This window comes from Capricornis sumatraensis, chromosome 6, assembly GCF_032405125.1.
Source record: "Capricornis sumatraensis isolate serow.1 chromosome 6, serow.2, whole genome shotgun sequence".
In the NCBI taxonomy this organism is placed as follows: domain Eukaryota; kingdom Metazoa; phylum Chordata; class Mammalia; order Artiodactyla; family Bovidae; genus Capricornis; species Capricornis sumatraensis.
In genome coordinates this window covers 81,484,676-81,501,937 of record NC_091074.1, presented here as the reverse complement: position 1 = coordinate 81,501,937, position 17,262 = coordinate 81,484,676, and the positions used below count along the sequence as shown (strand labels likewise).

General features: G+C 41.0%; 1 non-coding gene across 1 annotated transcript; it reads left to right on the top strand.

Moving 5' to 3' along the window:
* Positions 1–16,950: 16,950 nt before the first annotated feature.
* On the top strand, positions 16,951–17,023 carry TRNAW-CCA (transfer RNA tryptophan (anticodon CCA)). Its single transcript has one exon. It is a non-coding gene; the product is annotated as a tRNA-Trp (tRNA).
* Positions 17,024–17,262: the final 239 nt, after the last annotated feature.

Sequence of the window (17,262 nt, the reverse complement as noted above, 5' to 3'; positions counted from 1 at the left end):
AGATATGAGCTCTGTATGGCCCTGACCCCTTACCAGGGAAGGTTTGCAAAACACAAAGCATTCAGGGCTTTATGAACTCAACAAGCTTAAACAGGGCAGAGCTTTTGTCCTGCAGACAGAAATTCTCTAAGAAAAAAAATTCCTCTGAGGAAAAAATAACAATGCTATAATTATCACAGCAAATACATCACATGATATATTCACTTAACTTCATGATAGGTACATTCTGTGCTTTATCCTAGGGGAAATACAGATACAGGATAATGATGGAGGTGAATGAAGATTCCTGAGATTCGTGGTTTCAGGGATTGAGTTCTCTGCCCCCTGATTCTATCTTCAGGCAATTGCCTGGGTGAAGGCTGCTCCTTGCCAAAGTAGCCAAAAGCAGAGAGATGGAGAGAGCATGAAAGGCCAAGGGTAGAAGGGAAAGGATCAGCTTCCTTCCTTCCTCTGTACTCTAGAGCCATGTAAGTATTCTCAATATAGCAAGCCAATGGTGCCTTTTTCCTATTCCCTATGATCCTTTAAAATTCTCTATACTACTTTTTTTTGTGTATGCTGCTGAATGTTTGGTTTGAGAAGAATTGCAGCAGACTGCAAAAAATTGTTCTTTTGATTCACAAATGGGGTGTTTTGCAGTTAGCACTGCAAATGTGTTCAAAACAGTATGCAAATTAGGACCTCAACGATCGAATAGTTGAAAACAGTCTGGTAGCAACATTCTGCCCGGGTTCTATCTTAAGCCACTTTAGTGGCTACAGGACCAGACTGGACATTGGGTTGGACCTAAGGGAATGGGGAGCTGTGATGGAAGACAAAGAATTTGAATTCTAGAGCAATTCAAATCCCTGCAACTTCAAAGCTCATTAACAACTTTCTGCTAACTTGATTTGCTGCAAAGTCTTACCGCTGAGACTTGAAACTTTCTATACCTCTCAGTTGTATACATGACCGTGACTACTATTCATCTGTCCCCACTAACATAACCTTATTTGTCTTCATTAATGTGTTTACTATTGTGGAAACTTCTGCCAAATAAGAAGAAAGTTGCAAAAACTTTCATTATCATTGCAGGAATTTTGTGGAAAAACCCATTTAGATGAACTGTTGCATTTTTCAATAGATAGCTGATAGCATTAATTCTACAAGTCTCTTCAAAACCCTCACTTTTCAGTGTCCACCAGTCCTAAACTACGGTAGCATGATTCCTACCTAGTCCTAACAAGACACAGCATGGAAAGATTCACCTTAAACCAAACCCCGAATCTCATACAGATTCTATCGTGGCACCACCCCTCTGAAAATAAGTAGAGTTCCCGCTCACAAACGAACCTCAGCTTTGAGTCACTAATAGAATATTTGGTGGTGTGCAATGCCCTTGATCTCTCAAGTGCATCTGGTTATTGATCACTTCTTTCATCCTAATCTCTCTTGGCTCTTGGGATTCCCACTCTCTTGGATTCTTCCTACCTAGAAGGCATCTTGGAGAAGGCAATGACAACCCACTCCAGTACTCTTGCCTGGAAAATTCCATGGGTGGAGGAGCCTGGTAGGCTGCAGTCCATGGGGTCGTGAAGAGTTGGACACGACTGAGCGACTTCACTTTCACTTTTCACTTTCATGCATTGGAGAAGGAAATGGCAACCCACTCCAGTGTTCTTGCCTGGAGAATCCCAGGGACGGGGGAGCCTGGTGGGCTGCCGTCTATGGGATCACACAGAATCGGACATGACTGAAGTGACTTAGCAGCAGCAGCAGCAGAAGGCATCTTGTTTTCAAGACTCCTCAGAAACATCTCTAAACAGATGAAAAATCTTATACTTTCAGCAAGATTTGTTTCTACTTTCTCCCTACAACAAAAGGTTTCCTCATGAATATTTCTTTGTCATCACAAATTCAATGGATTCCCCTCTTCCCCACTTCTGATAACAACACTACATGACCATCACATTTGAAATCTTTTTATTATCTTTGACTCATTCCTTTCTTTTATTGTTTATAAACATTCACTAAATCTTGTTAATTTATCCCCAAAACATTTGCATTGGTTCCCCTTCTTTATATTTCTGCTACTGTCCACCCAATCTCAACTTTTATGCTTTTTGCTTGCCATCTTCTCTCTTTTGGCTGTGTTGTGTAGCATGCGGGATCTTAGTTCCCTGACCAGGGATCAAACATGAACCCCCTGCAGTGGAATAGTGGAGTCCTAACCACTGGACCACCAGGGAAGTCCCTTACCATCTCTGCTAAGCCCCCATAACTGCCCTGTCCTGTCTCAATAAAAATACACACCCACACACACATACACACACACTGCTTTATTGTGTGTACTCCTCTGAGGTTTCACTGGAATTTAGAAATCTTTTTCCTCCAGAAAAATGTAATTTTGCATATATACACAAAATTCTTTTTTCACAGAATTTTTGGAAGCCAAATTATTATCCTAACTGTTGCCTCTGTGTCTAATATCATCCTTCTCATTCCATTCAGGCAGCTCCCACATTAACCTTTAAATAATGTCACTCCCTATAAATGATTAATGTTAAATGACAAAAATTCAATCGAGTAAATTTTAAAGATACAGTTGGCTTTATTAAATGATTTATGAGTTGTGCAGCATCCTGCCTAGCAAAAGGAGAGGAGCTCCCAGGAGCTATAAAGATGGAAGGTTTTAACAGGCAGAGAGTGGATCACCTCCCCTTCCTTTGGGGGATGTGACAGATGACTTCATTGGTGCTGACCAGAAAATTCCAAACTGACTGGTTAAGACTGCATTTCTGGACTTTCTTGGTGGTCCAGTGGTGTTAAGACTCTGCCGGCCAATGCAGGGGACATGGGTTTGACCCCCAGTCCAGGAAGGCTCCACATGTCGTGGGGCAACTAATTCTGTGTGTCACAGCTACTGAGCCTGCATGCTGCAACTATGGAAACCCATGCACCCTAGAGCCCTTGTGTTCAACAAGAGAAGACACTGCAATGAGAAGCCTGTGCACCGTAACTAGAGAAAGCCTGCATGCAGCAACAAAGATCTAGTGCAGCCAAAAATAAATAAATAAATAAAATTTTAAAAAAGACCGCGTTCCTGAGGGAGACAGACACTGCAACTGGGTTAGGGATTAAGCTTCGGTTTGGTGATGTGGTCTTAGTTAAGTGACTCTATTTTGTCTGTTGTCTGTTTTTTAACGCCGGTAATGGTTTCTTATTAAAATTCAGGCTAAAACCTGAGGCTCAGTTGGACATTCTAAAAGCCTTTCTCAATTCTGTCAGTGGGGCTCCTTTCAGTTTCATACCCTTAAATACAGAAGTAAAATAAATCAGACCAAATTAATTGACACATTAATTGAGCACTCATTAAGTACAAGGGAGCTCCGTACTGGGTACAGCCCATCAGCAACTCTCTCACGTAAGCCTCCTACCCTTGGTCTGACGCATCTGTCTTCTTGTTGTCTGCAGGACATGAGGGAACTGTGTGGGCCATGGATTTAGGCAGACTTGGGTTTAGAATGAAGGGTAACAGAATATGACACCCCCAAAGATACCTTTTTGGCATAAGGAGTATTTTGAGCTGATTATTCTGGGAAAGAGCAGACATAGGAGAAACTCTGAAAATACAAGTTAGTCTTTTGTAAGGGAGATTCACATTTATAAACGACTCTCTCCTTGTAAAGGGATGGCCCTCTCTGTATAGGAAGAGAAGGGTGGCTAGATCACAAAAGGATCTTACAGTGGAGAGGGCAGACTTAAATCAGCGTAACAAATCTTACCCTTATTTACCATTGTTTTCTGCTAAGCTCCCATAACTACCCCCTCTGCCCTCACACACCCACCCCTCCCCCACACACACCCACACACTTTTTTACTTTTGTCTTTAGTTGAAGATGGTATTTAATGAGTTACTCAAAGCTACCTCTCTTTTATAGGAGTCTCAGCCAAGAAACTCAGAAGAGTAGAGAGACAATGATTTTGTTCTCCCCTATAGAAACACCGATCTGATCTTTGAGTATCACTTTTTCTCCTGGAAAATGGAGGTACTAGTTACTACAGTAAGTCTTCTACCTATGAACCTTCAAGTTGTGAATGTGCATTTGTGTGTCCAATTACATAAGGTGTGAGTCAGATTGCAGCTTGCCTTCCATCTCCTATTGGTGATGATCTTTCAGCTCTAGCATCTCCCACCTCCTCTCCCGCCTCCAGTTGTAATTCTTCTTGCCTGTTCACTTGATGCCAGCCCCTGAATGCCAGCTGTACTACTGTACTTTTCAAGGTGTTGTACTATAACATTAAACATTTTTGAGTGTGTTTCTTTGTTTTTTATGTATTATTTGTGTGAAAGGTAGTGCAAACCTATTACAGTACTATATAGCCAATTGTGTTAGCTGGGTACCTAGGCTAAACTTAGTTGGACTTATGAACAAATTGGACTTAACAAATTGCTCTTAGAACAGAACTCATTCATGTGTAGCGGACTTCCTGTATTCTCAGGCTTGAGATGAAGATTACATGGGACAACACAAAGTACCTAGAAGAAATCTTGGTATCCAGGAGCTACTCTACAAGCCCTTGCTTTTTCCAAGCTAAATATATAATTTGAATGCCTTCTTATCTAACAAATAATTGCTGCAGTTTTTCACCAGGTGAACCCCTCAGCAGAAGAGACTTCTCTCACAACTGGCCTTCCCAAGTCAGAAAGTTGCTGAATGTTATGCCCAGAGTCCGAGTCCCCAAAACTGAGAGAATAAGACGTCCACAGCAATGCAAAAGCATGAAGGGGTTTTATTTCTAGCTCGAGCTAGGGCTCCCGCCACATCCAATGCAGTGGAGTGGAGCAAGGAGCCCCAAGCCCAGATTTACAGCAGGATTTATAGGTTTTAGAACAGAGAGTTGGCAAGGGCTGATTGGCTGCAGGAGTTTCCTAGTATTTACTAATTGGCTAATCTTTATTGGCTGCAGGGGTTTCCTGGTATTTACTAATTGACTATTGGCTGCAGGGGGATGTCTTTTAGATCCTGATAAACTCAAACCAGGTTACGGGGAGTATGCTGATTAGACAAGTCCTGGCATCCTCGGGGATGACCTCACTGGGCAATGACTCAGCTTTTCCCGTGAGTCCTACCTTAGTCCCTGAAGCCTATCATGGCGTTTGTTAGGTCCCAACACTGAATGCCGTCAGAAGATCAAATAGTATATGTTAGTCAAGCAGAAACTGTGAAGGCTAGCTAGTCCCTCCATAGACATTAAGGTTCATAGCAGCTGCTGCTGCTGCTAAGTTGCCTTAGTAGTGTGCGACTCTGTGCGACCCTGTAGACGGCAGCCCACCAGGTTCCCCTGTCCCTGGGATTCTCCAGGCAAGAACACTGGAGTGGGTTCATAGCAGCACTATGCACAATAACCAGTAGGTGGAAATAACACAAATGTCATCAGTGGGTGAATGGATAAGCCAAATACTTTGTGTCCACACAATAGCACAGGCTTTCCTGGTGTTCAGCAGTAAAGAATCTGCCTGGAAAGCAGCAGATGCAGATTCAATCCCTGGGTCAGAAAGATCCCCTGGAGAAAGGAATGGCTACCCACTCTAGTATTCTTGACTGGAAATCCTACGGACAGAGGAGTGTGGCGAGCTATAGTCCTTAGGGTTGCCAAGAGTTTGACATGACTTAGTGACTAAAAACAACAATGACACATGGAATATTATTCAGCCATAAAAAGGAATGAAGCACTGATACATGCTATAACCTAAATGAATGGGGAAAGCTTTATGCTAAGTAAAAGAAGTCAGACAGAAAGGACTTATATTCCTTTTACATGAAATATCCAGAATAGGCAAATCCATAGAGATAGGAAGCAGACTGGTGGTTGCCACCGGGGCTGGGTAAAGGAGAGAATTTGGAGTGATTGTTTAATCAGAGTGTTTTTCTGGGGTGGTAAAAATGTTTTCAGACTAGCAAGAGGTGGTGGTTGCATTGTGAAAGTATTAAATGCTACTGAATTGTGGACTTTATTTTTTTAAAGATTTTTTTTTTGATGTGGACTATTTTTTTAACGTCTTTATTGAATTTGTTACAATATTTCTTCTGTTTTAGGTTTTAGTTTTTTGGCCAGGAGGCATGTGGGACCTTAGCTCCTCAACTAGGGATTGAACCTGCACTTCCTACATTAAAAGGCAAGGTCTTACTGGCGCACCAGGGAAGTCCCCCGAATTACAGACTTTAAAATGATGAATATTGTTTTGTTATGTGAATTTCACCTCAATTAAAAAACTTAATATGGGAAAAACAAATTAAAAAAAAGATAAATTAGTATCTATGAGCTTGACAATGAACTCCTTACTGTGATATCTGCCAGGGTGAGTGGTAATCAGTGAACCTACCAATGAGCCGCCCACCATTTCAATGTGTGACCTCTTTCGAATTTGAGCACCGCATAACCTCAGATCATTCAACAGAAGAGCTCAGGACAAATACAATGAGCTCAGAAAGGATGCGCTGAAAATCTTAACAGGTAACCAGGAGTAACCTCATTCCTTAGTGTAGATTTCTCAATGATAAAAGCATGTTGATGTATTTATTCATATTTGGTGATGTAATTAAGGGGGTGGAATCTTAGTTTCCCCATCTGCAGAGGATGAGTTGTGAGTAATAAAAAATTTATACATTTTAAGCTACATTTTTTATCTTTGAGTTTATAATCCATGAAAGAAACACATACCTTTAACAAACCCCAGGGGACTTCCCTGGTGGTCCCCCGTGTTTCCACTGCAGGGGGTATGAGTTTGATCCCTGGTCAGGCAATTAAGATCTCACATGCCACGAGGCCAAAAAAAAAAAAAAAAAAAAATTCTTGAACTGACTAAAAATGAAAACACAACATATCAACTTAAAAAAATTATATGGGAAGAGTAACAAATTAAACAAACTTATTTAAATTAAATAAACAAACTCCCAAACTGCGCTAAGTGTTATACTATACACTTGGGGAGACTTGTGGAGGGACTCAGAAAGGGGAGTTTTACAAAAAATAAAAAGTGTAGGTGTTGACCTAAAATGACTTAAAACCTTACCAGAGAGACAAAATTTATTTCTGAACCAGTTAGACCACAACTGTATTCTAAACCAGAGAATCTTAGAACTGACTCTCAATATAATTGGTCTCCTCTTATTTTTATGGGATTGAGAGCATTATTATGAGATGGGGTTCATAGGCTTCATCAGACTGCCTCCAGACTGTTCCCACCCATGACCCCAAAAAAAGAGGGAAAAAAAAAATGTTTGAATTGGGTCATGACTTAAGCATTCATTCTTGGGACTTCCCTGGTCGGTCCAGTGGTTGGGAGTATGGCTTGCAATGCAGGGGACTCCGATTTAATCCCTGGTTGGGGAACTGGGATCCCACATTCCATGGAGTGACTGAGCCCACATGCTAGAGCGCCTGTGTGCTGCAGCTGGAACCTGATGCAGCCAAATAAATATTTTTAAAAACCATCCATTCTAGGATAGGTTTGGAACTGTGGTCTTTTGGAGGAACACCTTCCTGTCTCAACCTCCCCTCTTGTTTAACCTAGAACCTAAGGGTATTGAAGTCAGGTTGAAACCTAAACACAGCAGCGCTTCCTTCCAGAAACAGCAACATTTAAGGGGGAACACTGACCCCCTCTTCCTCCTCCCGATCCTGACTGCAGCTGATCCAGTCTTAGTCCATTTCAGCTTTGAGTGCAAAGCTGCTGTGAAGGATGCACTGTGACTGCAGCTGCAGCCTGAGCTGTGCTTCCCCTCTGGCTGAGCGAGATGGAATAGTTGCTCAGAGGTATCAGCTGAGATGAGGGACCACACTCTTCCCTCCACAGGGAGGAAACAGGAAAGGAAAGAATGGCAAAATGACTCTGGCAAGGGCCAAGGAGTCCTAAATTTGAAGGTTGGCCTATCACTTATCCCCGCATCTCCTCCTCCGTGCTCAGGGGGAAAAAAGAAAGCTCTAGCTGTCTCTAATCGCTGCAGAATTGGTAGCAGCCTTCTTTCTGTCAGCAGGAGAACACATTTCTTTTTTCATCACAACCGTCAGATAACCCGGTTCATGCCCTGCAACAGTGTCATCTTGTCCAGTGACAAAAAGATATCAATTGTTATTTATCTGAGCTACATTTTAAAGTGAAATTCAAGAGACTGTAGCCAGAAACCCCGCTGATCTTCCCAGAGGGCAGCTGCGGTGAATGCTGGGGGCACTGCCTTTACGTCTCCTTTCCCGGGTTGTTTTGCATCTTTAGCTCTGTGTTGTATTTCTGGCCGTGGGCAGAGGTGTCTATTTTCACCAGAATACTAAGAGGTGTTTGGGACTAGGGTATCTGAAGGCTGGGGAGAGAGGTGGAACATGGGCTGCTGGCCATAAGCACACTTAATCCCTGACATGTCTCACAGTATTCAGTGTCCTCATCTGCTGTGACAGTCCTGGGTTTCACCGTGTCTTCATAGCTGGTAAGTCCAAGTTCCTTTCTAACTCACACCTAAAGAGTTCAGCATCCCAGTGTCAGAGCTGGGGATCAACTCTACCCACATTCAGAGAGAGACCACTGTGGTAACCACTTCCTTCTCCTAGTTTAACTAAGTACCTCTGGTCAGCTGGGGGAATTCTTATTCACATATATGTACCTGGGAGAGGTGAGTTGCATTTTTGGAGCTTTAATGTGCCAGTTGCTTTGAAACTTTTCTTATTGAATGAGTACTGCATGTTGAGTCAACAGCTAAAGTTCCCAGGATTACACCTTTACCCATCCTCCTAGTGTTTAGCTCAGATCCCAGCTCTTTCAATCATTAGCTGGTTAACTGGTTAAATCACGGAACTGCTGAGTCTCCCATTTCCTCTCTGTAAAAACAAGGACAGCAGTCCCTCTCTTATCAGGGTTTTATATGCAAAAAGAAAAGATGTACCTGAAAACACCCACCAGTGTCCAGTATCTAGAAGGTGTTCAGATGTTAGTTCCTTTCCTACCTTCCAGTCTAAAGTCATCATAAATCCATGATAATTTGGGAGAGATGGAAAAGAAAATTCATGCAACAGATCATATTCTTAATTCAGGAGATGCTATAAAACAAAAAATCTTAGCTCCAAAGCCAATTGACAATAAGTTCAAGAATTTTGATTTTTGGTATCTGTTGCTTTTACTGTTAGGATTTAATTATATTTACTATTAATATAGTTTTATATGTTATTGTAATCATTATTTGATCCTGTGAAGTTGTAGATAATCACATGTATAGTGATCTAAACTATCTCCAAGTTAAAATAAACCAGGCTTTTGGTAAACTGTTCAACTTGTGTGTCTATTTAACACTGTATCCACCCGTATCTCAGTATCTTTGCCTCCTCTCAAGATGTAATTGGTAGTAACCAATATACAGCATACTAGAAAGCAGAGACATTACTTTGCCAACAAAGGTCCGTCTAGTCAAGGCTATGGTTTTTTCCAGTGGTCATGTATGGATGTGAGAGTTGGACTGTGAAGAAAGCTGAGTGCTGAAGAATTGATGCTTTTGAACTGTGGTATTGGAGAAGACTCTTTCGAGTCCCTTGGACTTCAAGGAGATCTAACCAATCCATCCTAAAGGAGATCAGTCCTGGGTGTTCATTGGAGGGACTGATGCTGAGGCTGAAACTCCAATACTTTGGCCACCTCATGCGAAGAGCTGACTCACTGGAAAAGACCCTGATGCTGGGAGGGATTGAGGGCAGGAGGAGAAGGGGACGACAGAGGATGAGATGTCTGGATGGCATCACCGACTTGATGGACATGAGTTTGAGTAAACTCTAGGAGTTGGTGGTGGAGAGGGAGGCCTGGTGTGCTGTGATTTATAGGGTCACAAAGAGTTGGACACTACTGAGTGACTGAACTGAACTGAAATGAATATACAGCAGCCAACATGAATCCACCTATATTTTCCATTCAATCCAGTTATGAAGAACAGACATTGTCCTGATTTGTTCAATTTCTCCATTAAGTTTATAAACTGGGAGTGATTAAACTTCTCAACATCTGGTTAACTGCAAAGACAAAACTCAAATCTAGTTTTTCCTGATGAGCCAAGCACTCTATTTTTTTTTTTATTACAAATTACGTAGGAATCAATCCTCTTTCCTCAAGAGACTTGGAAAAACATGCTGAAACATGCTGTATTCTTATACCACCTCTGTATGTGATCTCAGGAGGACATCAATGTTCTTTGAATAGTTTGATCCAAGAGAGAAGTCTGTCAGGATACATACGATAGCAAGCCCCCTGATTTGGGCTTTGCTGTGGTGTGATTTTACCATAAGGGGGCAGGATCCTTCACACAGTAAATCTAGGTTGAAAACGAGGCATTGATAGCATCTGTAAGAGTATCATGTGCTCAGACACTTAGATGTGTTTGACTCGTTGCAACCCCATGGACTGTAGCTCCTTAGATTCCTCTAGCCATGGGATTTCCCAGGCAAGAATACTTGAGTGGGATGCCATTTTCTCCTCCAGGTGATCTTCCCAACCCAAGGATTGAACTCGCATCTCTTACATCTTCTGCATTGGCAGGCAGATTCTTTAACACTGAACCACCTGGGAAGCCCCATAAATATTATACACATGTGCAAACATACTAAACTCAGTCACTCTCTCGCCTCTTATTCTACTTGTGGACCAAATCCTCCAAAGAAATATGCTCCAGTAAAGTAAAAGTTTGTGGGAAGGAACAAGATGGAGGAGGATTAGGTGGATGTGGAGTACATCTCTCTCCACGGATACATCAGGAATACACCTTCAGACACAGAAGTGCATGCACAGCACCAGCTGAGAGCAGACAGCAGTACCTGACCAGTGGAAAAGAATATATAGAACCATGCAGAACTCAGCCAGCATCGGCAGCTGAACAATAGAGAGGCTGGCCCATCAAACGCCTAACGCACTGAACTACAGAGTAGGACCCCACCCAGGGTGCCCTGTTAAGAGCCTGACTGTGCTGATTTACAGAGTAGGACCCCAGCCAGGGAGGGGCCCCTCTATGTGCCTGACACATCAAACAACAGAGAAGGATCCCAGGCAAGGGAGCCCTCTAAGTGCCGGAACGAACAGCGCTATGGAGAAGGACTGGCCCAAGAAGCCTTCTGATCGCCAGCTACAAGAGGCTTGAAAAAAGACTCTGATAGGTCCATAACTCCTGTGGCGGAGGCAGTCCGTGTCCCTGCACACTGGGCACTGCCAGGGGTCCCCACAAGCCAAGTAGTTGCATCGCCTTCACGCTCAACTCTCACTGAGGCAGAACTGCTGCTGCTGCTGCTAAGTCGCTTCAGTTTTGTCCGACTCTGTGCAGTCCCATAGACGGCAGCCCACCAGGCTCCCCCATCCCTGGGATTCTCCAGGCAAGAACACTGGAGTGGGTTGCGATTTCCTTCTCCAATGCATGAAAGTGAAAAGTGAAAGTGAAGTTGCTCAGCCGTGTCCGACTCTTCACGACCCCATGGACTACAGCCTACCAGGCTCCTCCGTCCATGGGATTTTCCAGGCAAGAGTACTGGAGTGGGGTGCCATCACTGCCACAGGCAAAAAAAAGTCTTGTGACTACGTGCATAGGGTTGCTTCGGTCATGTTCAACTCTTTGCAACCTGGTAGACTGTGGCCTGCCAGGCTTCTCTGTCAGAGAGGGGGGTTCTCCAGGCAAGAATACTGGAGCACATTGGCCAATATTGATTGCCATACCCTTCTAGAGCACTGTATTTCCTGCTACCCTAGCCACCAACTCCCTTGAGTATCTGGTGCTGTGACCCAGCAGCTATACCACCTCCACACCTGGCCCTCACAAGGGCAAACCCAAGTCCTCCAGGGAAGCCTCAGGAATAAACCCCAGCGGATGACCCACACACAGAGGTGGAAATAAAACCACAGTTGAAACCCAGGGCCAGTGTGACTAAAGAAGAAGACCTCAAACCTTCCCACCTGCTGTACAAGCTGCAGATTAAATAGACACGATCAACTAAGCAGACTCTGTGTCTATGGAATATATAAAAAGTCATTGAGAGTTCCCACAAAAGAAAATGCACTAGCTCTGATAGCTGTGGACATTGGAGGCAAGAACACACAGGAGTAGGACCAGATTAGAATCTGAGCTGCCCCCACAGCAGGATCAGCACAGTGTTGGAGAGCATCCTAGGGAGGTGAGGTAGACTGTGACTCCCAGCGAGGGAAAGGACACTGACTGCAGTGACTCAAGAAAAACATTTATTATTCTTAGTTTTCAGCTTGTTCTGTAGATTCTTTTGGATTTTTTTTTTCCTTTTTTTTCCTCCTCTGTTGTAGTTGTCAATTTTATTGGTACTAAAAAATCTAATTAACCTTTTGACTTTTTTTTTCCTCAGTCATATTTTATATTGTTGTTATAAACCTCTGCCTCTGTGTTGGGCTTTTGCAGTCCTATGGAGTTTTCTTTTTTCCTTTTCCTTTTTTTTAATTTTAATTTTTTAAACCTATTATTATTTTTTCTACATTTATTCCTTTGTTTGCTTTTCCTACTGTTCTTTTCCCCTTGCAGTTAATCTTTAATGTATATAAATCTTCTTTTTCTACCTCTATTTAACTTTGCACATCTATTCTTTCTTTCCTTTCTCTCCTTTCCTCTCAACATATTTGTTAGTTTTATTTTCATTGCTTTAGTCCCCAATTGGCACCTTGCTTTAGTTTTGTTTTCCAGTTTGTGCTATAATTAGTTTTGTCCTGGTAGATATAATTTTTGGTTTCCTTGGTTTGCCAGGTCAACCTATTGTACTTTATTTTTGTTGAACTGTTTTGATTTTGCTCATGGGTGTATATGTGTACATGTATATTTAGTCACATTTTATATTGTTTTTATAAACCTCTGTCTCTATGTTGGGCTTTTGCAGTTCTGTAGAGTTTTCTTTTTTTCCCCTTTTTTCTTTTTTCTTTCATTTCTTTTCTCTTTTTTATAATTTTAATTTTTAAACCTGTTATATTTTTCTACATTTATTCCTTTGTTTGCCTTTCCTACTGTTCTTTTCCCCTTGCAGTTAATCTTGCTGCTGCTGTTGCTACTAAGTCACTTCAGTCATGTCTGACTCTGTGCCACCCCATAGACGGCAGCCCACCAGGCTCCCTGGGATTCTCCAGGCAAGAACACCAGAGTGGGTTGCCATTTCATTCTCTAATGCATGAAAGTTAAATGTATATAAACCTTCATTTACCACTATTTAACTTTGCATATCTATTCTTTCTTTCTTTTCCTCAAAACATATTTGTTAGTTTTGTTTTCATTGCTTTATTCCCCACTTGGCACCTTGCTTTAATTTCGTTTTCCAGTTTGTGCTTAAGTTAGCTTTGTTCTTCACTGGTAAATATAATTTTTGATTTCCTTTGTTCACAGAGTCAATCTAATGTACTTTATTTTCTTGGATTGTTTTCACTTTGCTCATGGGTATATATGAATATGTGTATATTCCATTATTTTAATTATTATTTGCTTAATTTTGTAACTGCCATTTGTCTGGGGTTCATCTTTGGTTTCCCATTTTTGGATATTTGTTTTAATCTCACTTAATGCCATAACAATCCACTTGTGGAATCTTTGTTCCTGACCAGAGATCAAGCCCCTGAGCCTTTGGAGTGGGAACACTGGTTCCAAGACCCTAGACAACTAGAGAATTAACCCTAGGGAGGATCAAATAGTGGAACTCACACAAAGAAAACCACTTCAGTACAAAATCTGGCATCACCCAACCACCAGTAGCACCCTGTGTAGGATGCCTTATCTAAACAACAAAAATACAAACCCAATCATCAGCAGACAGGATTACCACATCACTCAACCTTGCCCATCAGAGGAAAAACAAACAAGCAAACAAACAAACAAAAACTCAGCACAAACCTCACCCTATAGAAAGCTCACACAAACCACTGGACCAGCATTAGGAGGGCAGAAACCAAAAGGAAGAAAGAATTCAAACTTCTTCAAGGAAAGAATTCAATCTTCTTCAAGGAAAGAATTCAATTTTCCCTGAAGTCTGGGGAAAAGAGACCTCAAACACAGTAAGTCAAAAAAAAAAAATAAATAAAAGAAAATAAAAAGAAAGGCAGAGAGATGCTGTACAAATTACAAACTAGAAACACAGAAGTCCAAATAAATGAAGAGGAAATAGGCAAACTACCTGAAAAAGAATCAGAATAATGGTAGTAAAGACGATCAAAACCTTGACAACAAAATGGAGAAAATGCAAGAATCAATTAACAAAGACCTAGAAGTATTAAAGACTAAACATACAGAGACAAACAACACAATTACTGAAATTAAAAATACTTTCAGTTCAGTTCATTCACTCAGTCATGTCTGACTCTTTGCGACCCCATAAATTGCAGCACACCAGGCCTTCCTGTCCATCACCAACTCCTGGAGTTCACCCAAACTCATGTACATCGAGTCGGTGATGCCATCCAGCCATCTCATCCTCCGTCGTCCCCTTCTCCTCCTGCCCCCAATCTCTCCCAGCATTCAAAAGAATCAATGGCAGAATATCTGAAACAGAAGAATGAATCAACGAGCTGGAAGATAAAATGGTGGAAATAACTTCTGAAGAGCAGAATAAAGTAAAAAGGATGAAAAGAGCTGAGGATAGTCTCAGAGACCTCTGGAACAACATCAAATGCACCAACATTCAAATTATAGTGGTCCCAGAAGAAGAACAGAAAAAAGAATTGGTATGAGAAAATTTTTGAAGAGATTATGGTTAAAAATTTCCCCAACATGGAAAAGGAAATAGTCAATCAAGTCCAAGAGGCACAAAGTGTCCCATATAGGATAAACCCACCAAGGAGAAACACACCAAGACACATACTAATCAAACTAACAAGGACTAAACACAAAGAAAGAATATTAAAAGCAGCAAGGGAAAAGCAACAAGTAACATACAACAGAAACCCCATATGTTTAACTGCTGATCTTTCAGCAGAAACTCTGCAGGCCAGAAGGGAATGGCAGGATATATTTAAAGTACTGAAAGGGAAAAATCTACAACCAAGATTACTGTAGCCAGCAAGGATCTCAATCAAAACTGATGGACAAATACAAAGCTTTTCAGACAAGCAAAAGTTAAGAGAATTCAGTACCACCAAACCAGCTTCACAACAAATGTTAAAGAGACTTACATAGTCAAGAAATACAAGAGAAGAAAAAACATCTACAAAGTCAACCCCAAACAATTAAGAAAATGGCAATAGGAACATGTATATCAATAATTACTTTAAATGTAAATGGATTAAATACTCCAACCAAAACACACAGACTGGCTGAATGGATACAAAAACAAGACCCATATATATGCTGTCTACAAGAAACCCACTTCAGACCTCAAGACACATATAGAATGAAAGTGAGATGATGTAAAAATATATTCCATGCAAATGGGAAGCAAAAGAAAGCTGGAGTAGCAATCCTCATGTCAGACAAAATACACCTTAAAATAAAGAAGATTAACAAGAGATAAGGAAAGACATTACATAATGACCAAGGGACTAATCCAAGAGGAAGATATAACAATTATAAATATCTATGCACCCAACATAGGAGCACTTCAATACCTCAGACAAACACTAACAGACATAAAAGGAGAAATTGACAGTAGCATAATAATAGTAGGAAACTTTAACACCCCACTCACACCAATGGACAGATCATCAAAACAGAAAACTAATAAGGAAACACAAGTCTTAAATGATCAATGAGATGGATCTCATTGATATCTTCAGGACATTTCATCCAAATGCAGAAGAATACATCTTCTTTTCAAGTACACATGAAACATTCTCCAGGATAGACCATGTCTTGGGTCACAAATCAAACCTCAGTAAAATTAAGAAAATTGAAATTGTATCAAGCATCTTCTCTGACCACAATACTATGACACTAGATATCAGTTACAAGAAAAAAAGTGTAACAAATACAAACACATGGAGATGAAACAACGCTTTTCTAAATAACCAACAGGTTACTGAAAAAATCAAAAGGGAAATAAAAAAATTTCTAACACACACAAATGACAATGAAAACATGACAACTCAAAACCTATGGGATGCAGCAAAAGCAGTTCTAAGAGGAAAGTTTATAGCAATGCAATCCTACCTCAGGAAACAAGAAAAACATCGAATAGACATGTAACTTTACACCTAAAACAACTGGAAAAAGAAGAACAAAAAACTCCCAAAATTACTAGGAGGAAAGAAATCATAAAGATCTGAGCAGAAATAATTGAAAAAGAAACGAAAGAAACAATAGTAAAGGTTAGTAAAACTAAAAGCTAGTTCTTTGAGAAGATAAACAAAATTGACAAACCTTTAGCCAGACTCATCAAGGGGAAAAAAAAAAGAAGAATCAAATCAACAAAATTAGAAATGGAAAAGGAGAGGTTACAACAGACAATGCAGAAATACAAAGGGTTATAAGAGACTATTACAAACAACTATATGGCAATAAAATACACAACCTAGAAGAAATGGACAGATTCTTAGAAAAGTTCAATCTTCCAAGACTGAATCAGGAAGAAATAGAAATTATGAACAACCCAATTACAAGCACTGAAATTGAAGCTGTGATCAAAAATCTCCCAAAAAAACAAAAGCCCAGGACCAGATGGCTTCACAGGAGAATTCTATCAAACATTTAGAAAAGAGCTAATGCCTATCCTTCTAAAACTCACTCAAAAAATTGCAGAGAAAGGAACACTTCCAAATTCATTCTATGAGGCCACCATCACCCTGATACCAAAACCAGACAAAGACAACACAAAAAAAGAAAACCAGAGGCCGATATCACTGATGGACGTAGATGCAAAAATCCTCAACAAAATTTTAGCAAACAGAATTCAGCAACACATCAAAAAGCTCATGCACCATGATCAAGTTGGGTTTATTCCAGGGATGCAAGGATTCTTCGGGCTTCCCTGGTGGCTAAGAGGTTAAAGCGTTTGCCTCCAATGCGAGAGACCCAGGTTCGATCCCTGGGTCAGGAAGATCCCCTGGAGAAGGAAATGGTAAGCCACTCCAGTATTCTTGCCTGGAGAATCCCATGGACGGAGAAGCCTGGTAGGCTACAGTCCATGGGGTCGCAAAGAGTCGGACATGACTGAGCGACTTCACTAAGGATTCTTCAATATATGGAAATTAATCAATATGATGCACCATATTAACACATTGAAAGATTAAAAACCATGTGATAATCTCAATAAATGCACAAAAAGCCTTTGACAAAA